This window comes from Aulonocara stuartgranti, assembly GCF_965226115.1.
Source record: "Aulonocara stuartgranti genome assembly, chromosome: 3".
Lineage (NCBI taxonomy): Eukaryota > Metazoa > Chordata > Actinopteri > Cichliformes > Cichlidae > Aulonocara > Aulonocara stuartgranti.
In genome coordinates this window covers 77,761,610-77,778,537 of record NC_138941.1, presented here as the reverse complement: position 1 = coordinate 77,778,537, position 16,928 = coordinate 77,761,610, and the positions used below count along the sequence as shown (strand labels likewise).

General features: G+C 42.8%; 1 long non-coding RNA gene across 1 annotated transcript; it reads right to left on the bottom strand.

Moving 5' to 3' along the window:
• Window positions 1-847: 847 nt before the first annotated feature.
• On the bottom strand, window positions 848-6,705 carry LOC309703713. The gene is made up of 3 exons (XR_014275976.1): window positions 6,573-6,705; window positions 1,449-1,502; window positions 848-1,333 (listed from the first exon to the last, which is right to left on the bottom strand). It is a non-coding gene; the product is annotated as an uncharacterized lncRNA (long non-coding RNA).
• Window positions 6,706-16,928: the final 10,223 nt, after the last annotated feature.

Sequence of the window (16,928 nt, the reverse complement as noted above, 5' to 3'; positions counted from 1 at the left end):
AGCATTGGAGATAACGGGCACCCCTGATGAGTGGAACACTCCAATGTGACGGGTTAAGTTGAACCCATCTGAGAAAATGATTTCCAAATCCATATCTTGGGAGAAGGTTAAATAAATCTGACCAGTCTATTCTGTCCGAGGCCTGACGAGCGTCCAGTGATAATAAAGCTGCATCGTTAGCATCACATCTCTCATGAATTATATGAGAACCCTTCTTATATTGTGAAACCCTTGATGCTTTGGTACAAAGCGAATCAAATGTGGGATCCAAGGCTCTGATCTTCATGCTAAACATTTAAAGTATTTTAGTGTCAACCCCCGTCAGACTCTAAATGATGAGTGTTCTGCAGGTTTAGCAGGTTTCTCAGTACTCACTGCCTGTCTCACAGTGGGTGGAGAGCCTCCGTGTGATATGCCTCTACATACATGTTAAAAAGTGGAATTATTCTTTCTTCTGGGAAGGTTTTGTAAAGTCAGAAAGCCATCTGGCCCAGGTGCCTTACCACACAGCAAATCCAACATGTCCAAATGAAGACTGTCAGGTTTGATTTCAGCTCTTTTAAAGTCTCTTTATAAGTTAATTTAACTCTTATTGGAGAGTTGGAACGTTAACTCTGACTTAGTGTTGAATACCAAATCTGTCTGGAGTTGATCATTCAACACTTATTCATGCTAACTAGGTGTTAAGAGTTTATATACTAACCCCCACAGAGGATTTTAGTTTAACTACATAAGAGTTATCTTCTAATTCATTCTGTGAATTTTACTGTTCTGAATTTCTAGAAATTCCTTTGGAAATAAACATTATTGCAAAGAGGACTGCATCAGCTGAGGCAACATGGTGTACTGTGAGCTCAATTTCCTTTTAATCAGAAAAGGTCAGACACAACAAAAGCCAAGCAAAGCATCAAACAAAGGAAAAATAAAGACAAGTCAAATGTCCAGCCAAAGGATTTATGGGAGACTCCATCAGGGATGGACCGAGTCAACCGGAGCCACAGCTGGACTGGCCAGAGTGGCAACAAGCTCATCAGACCTCTGTGTTGGGCAGGTTTGGGGAGTGTCTGTGATGATAAAGCCACGACTCTGAAGACGACTGCAGAGTTTGGTGCAAGATGTTGCGTCCTTGCAAAACTCCTGCAGCTCCGAGAAGCTCCAGAGTCGACCTTCCCTGGAAAACAGCTTCTGGGAGGCTTTAGCTCTGGAAGCTTCTTGCTCCCTCTCCTGTGCTGTGCCGTGTTTCAGGCACACTCCGCTCAGGTGATTCCAAATGAACAGCTGGGGCTTGTTGCACAGCAGGCAGTACACAATGTTTTTCTCCATGTTGTTTGGACTGCAAATACAAAGAGAGAGACAAACTCTGCACATCACTTTATAGCACCAGTAGCGTGTCTCGGTATGATGCAAAGCTAGCTATGTCGCTACACTGGACACAGAGCAGTACCTACTTTAAAACTGAACCTTTGTTGATCCTCTGCTGTTTCTCCAAAGCACACAATGTTCTGCACAAAGACATTTAACTTTAGCACATGTATAAAACATGCACGCACACGAGCAGTTCGTTCAGCTAAAAGAAACGCTTCATAGAAACCATTTCTACAACCAGCAAACGCAAAGAAAACAAGCCATGACTAAAACAGCAGTTACGTAAATGAGCAGAAGTTGCTAAACAAACAAAACTGAACCAGAAAGTCTCCAGACATCATGTAACCACTGTTTGACAAACGGTCCTACTGTAGGATGATGTTACAGTGATGTCTGACAAACCATCCCACTTAACCGAAGCTGCAAATTCGATAGTTTTGTGCCAAAAGCAGATGGCGTTTTCACTTTAAAATGAACAAACATTCACAAAGGCTTAAAACAATATAGTATCCAAGTCAATAACATGCTAATACTTCCAAGTATGAACACGAAGTAGCGTTAAATCACCCGGTGTTCCAGATTAACTGGTGACGGTGGAACAGATGGTGGATTTTTTAATATTTTGTTGTTAACAGCAACAAGACTGGCGGAGTGTGTCTGAGGGAACCTCACAAATGTCACAGCAACACACTGCAGTGGAACCCCGACTTACGAAATTAATCTGTTCCCGACGGTTTTTCGTAAATCGAAGCAGCCATCGCGCCTTTTGAGTGAGAAGATGCTGGCTGGAGACGAAGTTCTTGGTGGCGGAGGTGGTGGAGGCTGAAGAAAGCATACGTATGCATGCATACATACAGCACCACCACGGGGGAAACTGGCATAACATTAAGGTGTAAAGTTGTTGATTTTTTAATTCAAAGATTAATCAGGCTTTAAACATCAGGAGGTAGTGCAACAGACACTGAAGTGCACATTAAAGACCAGAGAGAACATTATTTTTATTAACAAAAAGTTTTAATCCACCAACAGCCCTGACATCTAAAACACTACAAGTAAAAAAGAAAGGTAACAAAAAACAATTCAGACATTTTTACACAATTAGTAACACTTCAGCTTTCTTTGTAATGTCTGCTTGTATTTTAAGAAGTATCGCATTTGGGTAAAAACATTACCAATAACTCAAAATTAGAGGAATAAGTGTATATATGTGTCAGCTGTATGCATGCATACATATGCTGCATGCAGGCACACTTTCACCTGAAGGTTGACTTGTTGCTGGCCTCTTTGTGAAAAATCTATCCAACGACGTCTGTCTCTGTCTACTTTTCAAAATGGATCTGAAGTGGGAGATGTCAACAAAATGCTCTATAGCATGAGCGGTAAAGTTCTTTTCAGGGTGATTGTCCTTGATATCGGCCGATGGTATGACGGCCTCCTCCTCGCTGAATTGTTGCTGTACTGATGAGTGCAGCATCGCCTCCAACTCTTGCAGCTCTGCCGTTGACAGCTCCTCTCGATGTTCATGCACAAGGTCGTTTATATCCTCCTCGTCAACCTGCAGTCCCAGGGCGGTGCCGAGATTTACGATCTCCTCAACCTTGACTTCAGGTTGAGGTTCCCCCTCAAAGCCTTCAAAATCTCGAGGGGCAACAGCATCAGACCACAGCTTCCTCCAAGCAGAATTTAGCGTTCGACGACTCACCTCCCGCCATGCCAAAGAAATCAACTTGAGGCATGCAGCGATGTCGAAATGATTTTTCCAAAACTCCCTGAGGCTGAGCTGCGTACTCTCTGTTATGTCCGAACACCGTTTGAACATGTGTTTCGTGTACAGTCTCTTTAAATTAGAGGTCACTTGCTGGTCCATGGGCTGGAGGAGAGGGGTCGTGTTGGGAGGGAGGAAGAGAACCTTGATGAACGAGAACTCCTCCAGGATATCGTCCTCGAGGCCAGAGGGGTGGGCGGGGGCGTTATCGATGATCAGAGGGCACTTCATGGGGAGCTCGTTCTCCTCGAGGAACTTCTTGACAGCAGGGCCAAAGACCAAGTTGACCCATTCGACAAAGAACTGTCGGGTCACCCAGGCCTTGGGGTTGGACCTCCACATAACCTCGAGCCTCTCCTTTAAAGTTTTTGTGTTTCTTGAAGGCACGCGGATTTTCTGAGTGGTACACTAGGAGTGGCTTGACCTTACAGTCCCACTGGCATTAGCACACAGGGCGAGGGTGGAGACGGTCCTTCATGGGCTTGTGGCCTGGCATCTTTATTTCCTCCGCGGTGATGTACGTACGCTGCGGCATCTTTTTCCAGAAGAGGCCAGTCTCGTCACAGTTGAATACCTGCTGGGGGATGTAGCCTTCTTGATTTATAAGTTCCTCAAATTTTTTAACAAATTCTTCGGCAGCCTTGTGATCAGAACTTGCTGCCTCGCCGTGACGCACAACGGAGTGGTTGCCAGTCCTCTTCTTGAACCAATAAAACCACCCATGCGATGCCCTGAACTCTGGGGAGGTTAGGGGTGCCTCCTGCGAGGACGTCGATGCCGTTGGCTGCTCATCGGAAGCTGCCTTACTTACTAAATCATTATAAATTGAGGACGCCTTCTCGCAAATGACAGTCTCTGTGGGGGTATTGCCAGTCTCTCCCTTGTCTTTAATCCAAACAAGGAGAAGCCTTTCCATCTCATCGTGTATGGGGGTCCTCCTTTTGGACATGATGGTGGTGCCCTTTGAAGGTTTACCTGCTTTGATGACTTCTTTTTGTTTTAGAATTGTTCCTATGGTCGAAGGATTTCGGCCATACTCGCGTGCAATAGCACAAAGTTTCCCACCTCGCTCATATTTATCAATAATTTCTCTCTTTGTTTTCATCGACAGTACTTTACGCTAGGGCTGGGTTTTTATAATCGATTCATCGATTAAAATCGATTCTGGCTTGGATAACGTAAAATCGATTCATTAAAATCCTGAATCGATTTTTAATATAAATTTATTTTGCCCGAAATGCCAGAATCTCAGGTGACATCTCACAAAATTTCAAGAACCACCAAACAGTTAAGACAGTAAATGAGGGCAGGTACAGGGACTCTGCACATAGACTTAAACACACAGCGCGACCCGCGGATCAGAATCAGTTAGATGGCGCCTTTCTCACAGTCGGGGCTGAAAGCCGACAGCTCGCTGATTCTGATCTGTCGGCGGGTCGGCGCTTTGTGTTCACGCCCTTTATGCGCTGATTCTAAAGCTGTTAGTTTGATGTCTCTCCAAACAATATTGACCGAACCAGCAGCAAAAGAAGATCCAAACGCTTCACATAAACATCGTCATGAATTCACTTTTACTGTTTTGCTTCCATCGCGATGCGCAGCTAGCTCTCTCTCTCTCTATACTTCAGGAACAGTTTCCCTTTCTTCATTATTCGCTTGCTTGTTACGCACAAGTCTACTGTTGCTTACAGGCTGTCGGCCGCTGTTTTTTTCCCTTTTACATTCTTCCGAAAAGAAAACCTAATTTCTGCCGTTCAATACTGAACAAATTTAAACTTTTTAACATTATTCAAAATGCAAAACGCTTAACCGTGTCTCTAATAAAACCGCTGTAACGTCAGAGGTAATGTTCATATGTTGATTAATGGTTTTCTTTCGTTTTTGATGTACTGCAGAATATTTTAATAAAATCCCAGAACAGGAAAATCACCTTCATGTTTTTCTGTGTTTTATCCTCAGCTACTTTGACACAAAGGCCTCTGCTGTGACGCTCACACCTGTGATAAAGTCTTGCGTGTGTCAGCTTCCTTTTTATTGATACAAAAATATGTAAATGTACTGATCTGAATTATATTTCTGACTGTCAAAATTTCCCAGATTTAAATCGAATCGAACTAAATCGAATCGATTCGGGACCTTGTGAATCGGAATTGAATCGATTCTAGAAATCAGTGACGATACCCAGCCCTACTTTACGCTTCATTTTGCTAGCTGCGTGGTTCAAGTGGAACAGCGAAGCGCAGGTGTCACTACCCGATCCGTACCGGAAACCCGATCGGTACCCCGCATGCGCGAAAGGTGTCTACTTCCGGTCGAAGCATTTTACGATAGTTACAGGTCAGAGTATCTGTTAAGATGTTAAGAATAACAAGTATCTCTTAACATGTTTCCGCTAATGAAACATTTAATATAATGTAGACAAAAATAAAAAAATTAAAAGATAGTGACGGATCGGGACTCCCGATCCTTACTGCGCATGTGCAAAGTCAGACCGTACAAATCGGTTCTACCCGATCCGTACCGCGCATGTGCAGGGGTTTTCTTCTTCTTCTGTTCCTTTAATGGCAGTGTACTCCCCAGTGTACGAGGATACCGCCACCTGCTGACTGAGCGAATGAACCCTATTGTAAACTGAATTAGCGTCATTACAAACGTGTGTTAAATTTGATTTAGTGATAATCGAGTGTGTTTATGCTTGTCTGTGTGGAGAGGATTGTTGGAAAAGTGATGATAATGTCTGCTATCACTGTCAATTGCCAGTAAACACTTCATCTGGCTGCTGAATCTTCACGTGACATATTATAAAGTCTGTATTATTAACTGTCATTAGGCACCATTCTTCTTATTTTACGGCGCTGTTGTTCAATCGGGGAACGCCTTCTGTTTAGGAGAAAAGCAAAAATTTGTTGCGGATACGGATTATTCATTGTTTAAATGTCCTGGTAGTCGAAAAGGAGGCAGAGCTGCTGAGAAATGCTAGGAGCTAACTGGGCGCTAACCGTATCATTCAAATATATTGAATGTCGCAATGTTGGCAAAGAGAGGAAGTGACGTAAGATTTGCGCATGCGGGGTACCGATCGGGTTTCCGGTACGGATCGGGTAGTGACAGCAAGTACGGAAGCCAAGGGGTTGTCACATGATTTGGAAGGCACTGTGGCATTGAAGGCTCAGCCAATCAGAGCCAGCGGATTTCGTTACGCGGGCATTTTGCCGTAACACGGGCAGAAGTATTGCCGTTCAGTGCCTTCGTAACTTGAACTTTTCGTAAGTCGGGGCTCCACTGTATTCTGCATTAGCCAAGTCGCTAGCATTAGCATCCATCAACCTGCAGCCTAAAGCCACAGTGTACACACAATGACCCGCATCCTGATGTGCGAATGACCGAACAACAGCCTGTACTGTGAGGTGCGCCGTGCACATTCATTGTAATGTTTACTAACCTGAGGCAGTGAAGCTGCTGTCAGCCTGGATAACAAGTAGACGAAAACACAATAATCTTCTGTAAACCGTGAACACAAACGACACACATGCTGTGCTGGCTTCACAACAGGAAGTTCTTTCTGTGAAATTCTTCTTCTGCGCCCCAAAACACTGCTCGGTACCACCATCGCGCTCTGCGCCCTCTAGTGTCCGGATGTAGAATTGCATTTAATGCCTGAAACTCACAATCCAACAGGTTTTTGCAACGTTTTTAAATCACTGTAACTTTTGAACCGTTCGCTCAATTGAAACTAATCCAATTGTTTCTGAAAGCAGAGACTCTGCGCTTTCTCTGCATTTATCTTTAGCGTGAATATGCATGCACACTTTGTTCACCTGATAGAAAAAGTCACATATAAAATTACCCGATACTTGAAAAAACACCAAAGTTAGCAGGTTTACTCTCGCTGTAGTTTCTCCGTAGCGTTACATTCACCTGCACACACCCAGGACACCGGGTGTTTAAGCTGCTGCCGTCTGGCAGGAGGTTCAGGCTGCTGAGGTCCCGAACAAATAGACTCAAGGACAGCTTTTACAACAGGGCAACAGCCCTGATCAATACAAATAGCTGACCTGACTGGATACCTCCCTGGACTTTTTAGGGGGAGTTTACAATGTTTAAAACGATAACAATAATATTTATATTTATAACAAGGTGCAATAATAATTAATGTGCAATAATAACAGTGTGCAATACACATACACTTATTCTTCTTTTTTATACTAAGTTAATATACTGTGTTGTGTTGTTTGTTACGTTGTGATGTGTCATATCGTGTCGTGTTGTGTTATATGTAGTGCCGACGTAGGACAGTTTTTCCAATTTCATTGTACTACTGTACTATGTATGACTGTGCAATGACAATAAAGAGTTATCTTATCTTATCTTAAGTATGTCGGTTCTCAGTCATCCAGCTCAGCGTAGTGTAAGGAGCTGCTGATGGAGAGTCCCACATTTAGCCATATGGGAGAGTCCCCAACAGGGTCATGGACCCCTAATCATCCTCTACCTAATCATATGAACCGAGGTGTGAAGATAACAAAGCCAGCAGGCAGGGTGGCACCTTTGTCTCTCATGCACGAAGAGAGACGCCTCTGAAAAGGCCTCCAGGCCTCTTTAAGTGCAGTCACACCTGACAAGAAGGGATCTTAAAACTGGATTATAGATGTTCAACGATGGTCGTTCACACAGCACAAAAGCATTGCACATCTGCCTTTCACGAGCTGCCGTCTTCCAACAAAAAGCATTTACAATTCCTCATCAGCCGTCAAAGGGTTTCCTACAGCTCGCCTCCTGCCTCTTCACAGCCAGGGAGCTTCTAACGACCTCTGACCTCCTGTAGTTTGGAGTTATCAAAGTAACCCATGACAGTAATGTTTATGCTCCTCCTCTGCCTCACCTCGTGCTCTCATCCTGGGTTTGCATTGAAAGTATCCCCACCTAATCCCTTATCTATGTAATGCTGAGCTTGCTAAACCTTTTTTATACTTTTTGTTTTATTGGTGACTCCAGAACTCGTGCAGCTGTTAGTGATCACAGCAAGTTTCCCAACCCCAGTTTTAGTTTCCACTCACCCTTTATTTACAGACAGACATCAGTAACATTGTCAGCTCTGTCTTGCCTGTTGATGGTCTTGTTTTCACATTTTGGGGTTAATCCTTTTAAATAAACTATAAAAACAATCCATGTGTCAGAGCCTCGTTTGTGCTGATTAGAGTCAAGTTTCTTTATTTGTCACATGCACAGTTATACAAATACAACACGCAGTGAAATCTATCCTGACACGCTCCTGCACTGTGAAGGGGACAGAAGAACATGATGTTATATACATTAAGTATAGCAAATATACTTTGATGTATATATTATATACACTGTAGGTGTTGGAGCTGTTATCGATGAAACACTGTCCTTCTCCCTGCCGTCTCTCTTCATGAGATCCTCCACCGATGGGCCAAAGTCGGCTGTCATTCCCAGAATGGTCCAGGTCTCTATCTTACAATGAAACACAGACCGATCTCTGCTTCCTCCTCTGCCTCCTTCATCCCCTCTGAGGATCCAGAAAAGGCTTCAAAGACTCTACTCCCTGTCAAAATTAGGGCTTAAAAAGTTTTCTCCCCCAATAAAGATTAAACCATAAGCTGGGAGGGCTGGGTTTGTTTGCTCTCACTGGTCTGATCGAGCATCCCTGACGTTTCACACTGGTTACCAGTTCTTCAGAGGGAAAAACACAGATGGGAACAGGAGAGAAACAAGGCACAAGATAAACAGCTCCCCACGGGGTCACATGGGACTATTTCACACATGGTGTGTTCAAAAGCACATCATTAACCACGTACATTCTAAACCCTAACCAGCTTCACAACATCATTCACACTATATGAGGGTTAGTGTTGAGGAAAAGACTGCAGAAGCTGGTAATCCACAAGTGCACGGTGCTTCAGGAGACAGGTGGTCAGGAGCTGCTGAAAAGAAAGCTCACCATGGTAGGGACAGTGAGGAAGAACAAGCCTGAACTTCCCCCTCAGCTGGTATCAACCAGAGGAAGGACTCTCATCCAAATGTGCTTTCACTGACACACACACTCTTGTGTCATAAGTTCCCAAGAAGAATAGAAATGTCATCCTGACATCTTGTCGTCCTACACAAAGACGCCGCTGTCAGCACCACAGAGGACAGGAAGCCTCTGATGATCCAGGACTACAACAAGAACAAAGGAGGCGCTGAGAGCCTTGATAAGGTTTCATCCATCATACATTTTATTTTTATTTATGTGAATCATAGCATTTTTTATTGTTATATATAATATATATAATTATATATATTATTTATTATATTATATATATATAGATTCAATATTGTTCCTAATCTCTTATTTATTGTTCTTGTTATTACAGCTTAATGGTACAAACACCTGCAAGTGAATGACAGCACGCACACACACACACACACACACACACACACACACACACACACACACACAGCACAAATTAGTTCTTAATTAATTAAGTAAGTAAGTAAAAGACAGCAAAGGAGTCGACCAAAAAGTCCACAGGGAACTTCTCCTGGTTTGGCAGCTTGTTGCTCTGAGCTGCTGCTGCTGGCTTTCTGCTGAGCTTCACGTCTGAACTGAGCAACCATCTCAGAGATGAAGGTGTTGACCCTCAGCTGAGGTCGAGTGTAGAAAGTCTCTTTACACATGGGACACTGACAGCTCTGACTCATGTCCCAGTGCTGACTGATGCAGGTTTTGCAGAAGTTGTGTCCACATGGTGTAGAGACTGGATCAGTGAACACGAGCTCCTCAGACTACTGACGCTTGTTTCTCTCTTTGTAAAAATGAAATTTAAAGTGAATTTTGAATCAAATGTTTCTCTTCTTTCTCCCTCAGAGTGCAGACATGTCTGCTGCCAGCAATCTGCGATCTGAAGATCAGTTTCTGTGCTCCATCTGTCTGGATGGAGAGAAAAGCGTCTGGACTTCTTTGAGTTTCTTTTCATCACAGAAGCTTCTTCACCTCATCCTCAACACGGACAGAACCAAGGAATGAATACTGCACTTTTGGAAGAACCCCTGATAACACAACACTGAATATGCCACAGTCAGACTGATGGCAAACAAAAACACAGAACACTTAAAATAAACACTGCACTACTTCACCTCATTTTGAATGTACGATCGATTCACTGACTAATGTGCAACATACTCACAACAGACTTCTGTAACAGGTCCGTGAAAAATGTGCAATACTATAAGAGAACTACAAACGCTGTACACTTTTTCCCCTTGTATATAGAAAATATTGCCATTGCCCCATTCCTGACTTTATTTCTATCCTTCTGCTTCTTCTGTCTTTATATTGTTATAGTATTATATTGTTATGTTGTTAGAGTGTGTGCAGTTTATTAAAGTGCAATTCGAAAATGTTTTTTGAAATGAAGACTTAAAAAGCGTTTTAAAAACCAGTTTATTAAATTGGAATTCAAAAATGAATTTACAAATACAGATTTTATTCTACAATTCATTAATTAAGTACAGAATTTCTTTATTTCGGTGCGCGTGGCTCTTGTGGTCCTCCATACGGCTGGACGGCGTCAACACGTTAACGAGCTAACTGCGCTAACGCACTAGTTCCCACCAGGGGCGATTCTAGGATCAGAGCTTTGGGGGTGCTGAGCACCCAGAGAGCTGCCCATCCAGGCAAGATAAACTTTACTCATCACGATGAGACGTCCTCCCCGTCTCTGTCAGTCCCTGCATCCTTAAATGTCTCCAGTTGTCCCGAGTTCCCTCTGTTCCTCATCGTCTGTTGTCTTCATCTCCATTTTCAGTCATAATAATTTTACCATCTCTGTTCAAGTCTGCAAATTTCTTTATTAAATCGTAAGATTCTTAAATGCACCAAGTCTCTCTGTGCCTGAGTCCTCGTCACAAAACATGACATCACTGCTTTGTACATTTTAACACAATTGAATCCCACATTTGTGAAAGAAAAGCAAAACACTATTTTAAAGTCTGTAACAAAACCATCAAATCTGATAAAGGTTATTTAAATACTGCTAAAGAAGAATGGATTGGAATTTAAATAAATATCCTAACCTTAATTACTGGAGGAGAATAATGAATGATGCTCACAGTGAGTAAAAAGTAAACTGAGTGCATTTTTTGGACAGAGATTCACTTTTAATGTGTTTGTATAATACAATACAGATATATGAAAAAAGACTCCGAGTCCTTGAAATGTGCAAAATATTATTAATACGTTAGAAAACCTGAGACACCTTGGCCTATGGTATGAAAAGATGTTTACTGCAGATACTTCTATGGCCCTGCAGATCTTTTCTTTTCTTTTATCCTATGTCGCCTCAGCTTGAGGTTGGTAAATCTGTCTATCACATTTTGGTGGTCAAGTCTCTCAAGCATCTCTTTCTCAACTGACATCACAGCCAGGTGCTGGAGTCTGCTTTGACCCATGGTCCTTCTCAGCCAGGTATGGAGCTGACTCACGCAGCTACTCAGCTACAGCTGCTAACTGGGTTTGTTAGGGCAACCTGAATAACAGTTTTCAGTGTGGGGAAGATCTGATTATCCAGAAGATTGCACAATGTTAACATATCTGGGATGGCACCAGCCTCACTCTTGAGCTTCAAAACGTTTTTGGCAACCGTGACTTCCTCTGACTGAAGCTCAACATGGTAATGCAGTGCCAGGGCTGACAGCCCAGTTTGTTTAGCAGACTCGGTATAGCAGCTTTAATATAGGGAGGACACAACTTCCAGATTGTATGAGTAAACTTAGTTGGGGTTTTTTCTTTGCCAGTTTAACAGTTTCTGTTGTGCCTGTCACTGTTTCCTGTCTGTTTTCTTACCTGGTTCTTCCTGACCTTGTACTTTCTCCTCATGTTCTCCTCTTTCCTCTCTCCCTCTTTGGACTGACAATCAAACACAAATAGGTTGTATTCAATTAGATTAAAAAAAGTATTATTAAGATCACTAATAAAAAAAGTCCTCTCTCAGTTTACTTTCAACCAAAAGGCAAATAACCAAAGCAGGAAGGCGGCCGGGCCAGATGGAGTGCTGGGCCGGGTGCTAAAAGACTGTGCTGCGGACCTGGCGGACGTCTTCACCTCTATATATAACACCTCGTTGTCCTGTTCACTGGTACCATCCTGTTTCAAAGCAGCAACCATCGTTCCCATCCCAAAACAGTCAAATGTCACATGTCTGAACGATTTCAGACCTGTGGCACTCACCCCCATTCCCGCCAAATGCCTGGAGAGACTGGTCATTAAACACATCAGAGCTGCTTTTCCACCATCCCTGGACTCGCACCAGTTTGCATACAGGGAGAACCGGTCAACCGAGGATGCGATCGCCACAGTGCTGCACACATTACTGAAGCACTTGGAACACAGGAACACCTATGCACGGCTCCTCTTTGTAGACTACAGCTCGGCTTTTAATACCATCCGGCCATACAAACTCCGTCCCAAACTCCACCAACTGGGACTTAACTCCTCTCTGTGCAACTGGATTGTGGACTTCCTCACTAACCGTAGACAGAGTGTCAGAGTGGGTAAGAACACCTCTTCCACCCTTGTGGTCAACACCGGTGCCCCTCAGGGGTGTGTTCTGAGCCCTCTGCTATACACTCTCTTCACCCATGACTGTATTTCCTCCTGCGCGTCCAATCTCATTGTTAAGTTTGCAGATGACACTACAGTGCTCGGACTTATATCCAACAATGATGAGACAAACTATAGGACAGAGGTGCAACAACTAGAGTCATGGTGCCACGACAATAACTTGGTCTTAAACACCAAAAAGACCAAGGAGATCATTGTAGATTTCCGGAAGAAGGGTCATAACAACCATCTGCCTCTCTTCATTGGCAGTGAGGCGGTGGAGAGGGTGAGCAGTTTTAAATTCTTGGGGGTAACTGTGACCGAGGACCTGTCCTGGGGCAACCACATCACCTCAGTTGTACGGAAGGCCCAACAGCGCCTCTACTACCTGAGGAGACTGCGGAGCGCACACATTCCCAGATCTCTGATGTTGAACTTCTACAACTGTGCCATCAGCAGCGTTCTGACGTATGGATTTCTAGTGTGGTTCCCCAGCTGCACCAAGGCCGATCAGCAAGCACTCCAGCGGGTGGTGAAAGAAGCTGGCAGAATTATTGGAACAAGTCTGCCAGAGATCAGTAATATCTTCCCCACTCGCTGTCTGAGGAGGGTGCACAGTATCCTGCGGGACCAACATCACCCTGCGCGCCACCTTTTCCATCTGCTGCCCTCAGGGAGAAGGTACAGGTCTATACAGGCCAGAACATCCAGACTGGCCAACAGCCTGTATCCACAGGCTGTGAGGCTCCTGAACTCTCTGCCCCCCTCTCACGGACAATAACCATATCCAACTTCTTAATAGCAATGAACTGGTCTGCATTGGTGCATCATATCTTTATTCTCTTCCCCCTCCTGCCCCCCCCCCCCCCCCTCTTTCTTAAATAGATAACTATCATATCTGATATCATATCTCACAGTACAATAATATTGAATGGGTTGCATTGTTGTATTTTGTCATGTTTCTCAGGTCTTTGTCTGAATTTCTACGAACATTATTGCTAAGGATTGTCTTATTGCATTGGAGTCACACTGGGTTAAATATGTACACTTGGGTTTTAAGGGGTATTTATTATTTTCTTCTTTTTTTTGGGTTGTATGGAAGCCCCAAACGCAATTTCATTGTTCTTGACAATGACAATAAATAATACTACTACTACTACACATGTACATCTAATAAAGGATATAAATACTGAAACACTGATCCAACACTTTTACCTGAATGTGGCTCCTGTTTTTGAAAAAACTTCCTCATATCCATTATGAACCTGGCTGTCTCTCTGTACACAAACACACACGCACACAACAGGAGTTATAAGGTTAATGCACATATGACAAAATAACCAGTTTCTCTGATTACACTTCAAACAGGACAGTGGTAACAGCAGCAGCATGTTAAGTTTTAGATTTTAAATAGGCTGTATAAATTTCAATGGGAGCAACAGGACGGTCAAATATGGCTGATTTTACTACAGAGCAGGACGGATTGTAGGGCAGCAAACATAGTCGGGAAACACGTTTTTAACCCAGCAGGTAGTGATGGCCCGCTTGAAGCTAACGCTCCGGAGCGTGTGTCGAAAAAAACAACACACTGGTTCAGAAGCACTGTGTCGAGGCTTGCTTCGTTTGGCAAAAGTCACGTGACCAGTGACGTCCGAAGCTTCATTACGCACGTAACTGCTTCGGTACCTGATTCAAACAGATATAAGGAAGTGAATCATCCACGGGATTCGTGGAGTGTGTTGATGGTGACAGAGAGCGACGAGGTGATCATTCCACTGACAGATATGAGCGAGGAAGAGAGGACGTTCTGGCGTGTGGGGATATTTTGAGTTGATTTTGCTCAATTCATTTTATCTGCCGAAGTGAAAAACTTGAAATGTCCAAAATCATGTTTTCATAATGTAAATATCATTACAGCATATGACTTTAGGAACACTTCCATGTGAATTAAAGCTAATGAAGACTACAAAAATGTATTTGGCACTATACGTACATTACATTGCTACAGTTTAGAAAATCATTTTGTTTATTGTTTTTAGGTGATAGTCTGCAGGACCCAGGAATACCTGCATATCTACCAGCTTGCAGTGTAGTTCCTGCACTCCACAGTGTTGTGATATTTTGATACCATAGTAGCATTTACAGGATATTGTTTTATTGTGATATTATACGGAAAAGAGTTACTCAATAAGGCCCATCTACTAGTTGTTTTTCTCTTTCTCTGTGACCCAAGAATTAATGTGTAGGACTCACAGGCTGGTACTCCAAGGTCGAAAACACCACAGAGATGAGACCACTTCCTTACTCCCATCCTCCCTTTTTCTTTATCTCCTGGAAAAGGCTCGTTAAAGGCTAGGTGGTTTGTTTCAGAATTCACTAATGAAAGAACTCTGTATTTTATGTCTAGGAGTGTATTTTGCTGGGATGATCATAAATTATAGCTGAACTGATAAACTACACAAGGGATACTTTGCTCAGAAGGCAGGAAGACGTTTCCTTATTTAGTCTGTACCGGTTTGAACTGGGAAAGCTGACACACGAACCTTTTTTCCTCTATATAAACTGCTGTGTATCAAATAAACCTTTGAGTCGATTGGGAAGGCAACCTAAAGCAGTCTCTGTTTTCTTGTTCTCCCAAGCTGCTCCCGAGCTCGTACTAACACGCTGAATGGCATACCTGAGTGTTACTTTAAATAATTAGGAATCTTAGAAGGAAAGGACAAAACTCTGCTTATCGCTCGTGCCTTGGAGGGAAAACCGGGATGGACATTTTTTCCTTCAATTTGGCGTCAGAAGTGGGATCCGCTGACAGAAGGTAAATACACGTCTTTAATATTTATATGAGACCGTGTTATGCCTCTCTCAGTGATCGATCCATAAAAAAACGGGATATGCTGACGAAGTTTCACTTAGTGATCCAGAGAGATACACTGACTGACTTCCTCAGTCCCCGAATAAAGTAAATTAACCCTTGTGTGGTGTTGGTGGACACAGGAAGTTGCCTGTTGTCTTGAATATTTTAATTTTGTTTAAAAAAATAATAATAATAATAATTAATTGTTTAATTAAACGTACGTTAAAAAGTGAGAAGTTGCTCACTCAAAAAGAGTGACACAGGAAGTTGCCTGTTGTCTTAAATACTTCTCGTTAAGTGAGAAGTTGCTCATCAAAGAGTGACACAGGGAGTTGCCTGTTGTCTTGAAACGTACGTTAAAAAGTGAGAAGTTGCTCACTCACAGAAAGCTAGTAAATAATTAAATTTAATTTTGTTAAAAAAAAAAAAAAAAAAAAACGAAAGAAAACTGAAAACGGGTCTCACAGACCCGATTACCATACAAGGGTTAAAAGCAGTAAATTAAAAGCAGAAAGACACAGGAAGTTGCCTGTTGTTTTACGAGAAGTTGCTCGTTAAGCGAGAAGTTGCTCGCTAAGTGAGAGTTGCTCACCCAAACAAAAAATTGCTAGCAATAAATTTAAAGTGACCTCAGCTGTGCCGCAGCGAAAATACTAACATAAATCCTCCTAGCGTGTAAACCCCTCTAGAAATCACTGAACATGGGTCAGAATTATTCAAAGACCACAGACAAGTCCGATAAAAAAAAAATCTAAAGTACCTGTAAAACCAAAAAATTAATAAAATACAAAATAAAGTCTCAAATAACGGCTCAGTATAACTCCCATTTCCGGTTACGTGTAACCTACGTCCGCGAATCGGTGAAGACGTCCATGATCACGTATCCAGAACATGCGGGAGTGCTTATGTGACTGACTTTGTTTACAACTTAAGAAGTTCAATGCATTCTAATTTATTTCTGGAGCCTTATCCCGAACGATTATCGCCAGAAACCAGGTCAGTAGAAATGTTGAATATCATTTGTGATAAGAAAAGTAGTCTGCTTAAAAAGTCCTGTAGAAAATATATGATAGAATGCCGCGACGTGATGCATCAAATGTTACCACTATGGAAAAAGGGACCGGAACCAGGTGTAGATGCTTTAACATCAAATAAAACTAGTGCAGGCTCCAGCATAGAAAATAAATCTACTGCGGGAAAAGCTAGTCTTGCATGCTCAGCCATTCAGCCCACAGCCCCGCCGCCTTACGAAGATGAGACCGAATTAATAGTCGCTGTAGCAGCTGCACGCAAACAATGTCAGCATTCTGATCCAACCAGCTCAAAAGAAAGCGACGAAA